Source organism: Catharus ustulatus, chromosome 11 (genome assembly GCF_009819885.2).
Source record: "Catharus ustulatus isolate bCatUst1 chromosome 11, bCatUst1.pri.v2, whole genome shotgun sequence".
In the NCBI taxonomy this organism is placed as follows: domain Eukaryota; kingdom Metazoa; phylum Chordata; class Aves; order Passeriformes; family Turdidae; genus Catharus; species Catharus ustulatus.
The window spans coordinates 14,964,020-14,966,785 of NC_046231.1; the positions used below are offsets into that span (position 1 = coordinate 14,964,020).

At 47.0% G+C, this 2,766-nt stretch overlaps 1 long non-coding RNA gene across 1 annotated transcript; it reads right to left on the bottom strand.

The window, feature by feature from the left end:
* Positions 1 to 1,669: 1,669 nt before the first annotated feature.
* On the bottom strand, positions 1,670 to 2,653 carry LOC122149424. Its single transcript, XR_006163035.1, has 2 exons — positions 1,841 to 2,653; positions 1,670 to 1,756 (listed from the first exon to the last, which is right to left on the bottom strand). It is a non-coding gene; the product is annotated as an uncharacterized LOC122149424 (long non-coding RNA).
* Between the last annotated feature and the right edge of the window lie 113 nt (positions 2,654 to 2,766).

Sequence of the window (2,766 nt, forward strand, 5' to 3'; positions counted from 1 at the left end):
CCATGATCCAACCTCCTGTCATCACAGAGACTCTCCACAAACACTCAGTTTGTGTTTCCCCTGGGCTGCACGAAAGTTTAGGTTGTAGTGCACCAAGTTCCAGTCCCATCCATGGGGTTGGGTGTACAGTGGTAGGGGGAACACAGACCTTTTTAAATAAGGGGTCACACACTTCTTTCCTCTAACTCCCCTAATCCTTCCAAAATGTGTTCATCAGACTCTCCCCAGATATGCCCATACCAGTCCTCTGGATCCACATCTGCTGTCACCATCCAGAAGTGGATAATCCTATTGTTTGGTGGAGTTTTTTTGTTTTGTTTTGACAGCTTTATTTCAATCCTTTGTTCCAATAAACTTATTTGCTCTCCTTCCCAGTTAGTTCTTTTAAGACAATTGTCTCTGGCTGTTTCTCTATTTCCAGTCCTCTGGAATAATCACAGTGTGCCTGTACCAGGCACGCTCCCAAGGTGGCACACACGCTCTCTGAACCACATCCTGTTGTGCCGCAGCAGCACTGCTGTGCCTCTCTACCACCTCCTCCTGGTCCAACCCCTCCTCCTTCACCCATTCCATCCCTAAAGGAGAAAGGGCACAGCCTTGACTCCCCAGAAACCCCTCTACTGACATCCTGCTGACTATGACAAGTAAAATGTTGTGTAATCTTGTAATATACTCAAATGGATTTATTTACAAAGCAGCTGACAAAAGAGCTTTCATTTGCTCAGCGTGGCTCTTTCTGGCAGAGGGCCAGTCCTGTCAGCAGCAGAGCTGTGCTCACATCAGGCTGTGCTGGGGCTGTGGCCTTGTGAGACCTCAGGAGGACACACTGCACCCCAGGGTTGGATGCTCAAGCTTTTGGGCACAAGGAAGTTAGAAAGTGATGTGGTCTGGTATTTTCTTCTAGATGAGAACCTGTCTTCTCAGCCTGTCTGTCCCCTGAGCCATCCCTCCTCTCCTGTCCCTGCAGGGTTCCCTTGCACCTGGCAAGGAGCAAGTGCTGAAAGGCTTGTGCCACCCTCCCCCTGTCACTTGAGCTTCTTGCATGCCCCTGCAGGCTTCCCCTGGGCTTCCTCTGGTGCCTCTGACTGCAGATCCAACTAAGATCCAGTCATGTCTGGAGATAAAATCCTGAAGCAGCCCCATAGGTGCTTTGCTGCTTTTTCACTGTGAGTTCTGCAATGCCAAAAACTGCAAACCTGTAGGTTTCTTGCCAAACCTGCTTGTATTATAGCCCTTTAGACCTGCATTGACAGCATTTAGATACTGCATTGGCAGTAAGTTTAGTGATAATGATCTACACAGTGTCATACATCTCACTGCTGACCAAGAGTCTTATCTCTGTAAGTCTGCCACAATCCCCAGTGTTATCTGGGCCAAAGTACCACCAAGGTAATGTTTGCTGTCCATGACCATCAGAAGGGTGTCATGGGATTCATGGTAAGTTTAGGGCATTAGCTACCCAATTCCAGTGGCAAGGGACATGGTGGGACTTCAAGAAGTGGTTAAGGCTGGCTATAAAAGCTCCAGGTGCTTCACAGAGGTGGACAGAATTCAGCTCCCCATCTAGAAGAGCTTCTTCTGGGAGAAGAGAAAAACTGCACAGGACCTCATGAAATTTGCACCACGCCTGGGTACAGAGCTCAGCATTCACAGATTTCTTCACATGAGATATTATTTTCCCTGCTTTATTGGTAAATGAGCTGTGCCAATGCCAGTCCTCGAGGTTCTTATCACTTGGTTCTTCATTCACCAAGTCCTTCAGAGCAAGTGAAATTCCATGTGAGCACATGTAAAAGCATTCACTGGCTTAGCCAAAGAAAACTTCTACTAAAGAGCTTACCAGTTACAGAAAGAACTTCAGGACTGAACTTTTCAAGGTTTGTCTTCTGAGGAATATATGGATGATTCAGTTTCTTTATCCCCAGATAAACTCTCAAGGTCAGCAGCACCACTGGAGAAGAAACCATGTCATTTCACTCATACAGGTATAGAAATAGGCAAAGAATTTTTTAAAAATAACAATTTTTCCTGCTTAAACTCTCTGTTCCAGAACAGGAGAGAACTGCTTCATGGAATCATACATCACTATGAAAAGTAAATGAGGGCTTTCATTAATAATTTGGAAACTGGGAGGTTCACCTGTTCATTTGCCCTTCTTGCTATTTACACAGCAAATGAAGAAGAATTTCCTGGTGCTTGGCCCTCCACTGACTCTAAATATTCTGCTCACTTTATAGGTCTAAACACTTAAATACAAATATCTCTCTCAGCCACAAAAGAGAACACACCACAAGCTCTCCAAATTCAACAAGTGGCCCAGAAATTTTATCATCTGATTAGGGCAATGTTTATCCAAGAGCTCAAAGTATGGAGGGTGGGGAGCCACAAGCAAAGGCAACTTTGAGAGGGGGCACAGCTGCTGCTCCTCCAATTTCCAAGGGTTTGTGGACCTGTGTGATTCCTTTTGCTCAGTGTGCTCTGTTAGTTGGAACTGAGGCAGCAGCTTGCAGCTGTCAGTAGGGATGGTGTCTGTGCTGCCTGTAAGGGCTTGATGGTCTGCACTGGACCCCCTCAGCTCTAGGAACAGAAGCCCACAGCTGTGGGAAGCTGAGCAGTGCCAGGTTCAGCATGCTGCTGGGGAAGGGAGGGCACTCAGCTGCTCACAGAGTGTGTCACAGCCACTGGGACCAGATCTTTTCTGAAGTCCAGGCTATTCCCAGCTCTGAAGACACAAGGAGCTCCCAGGAGCAGATGGCACTGCTGGAT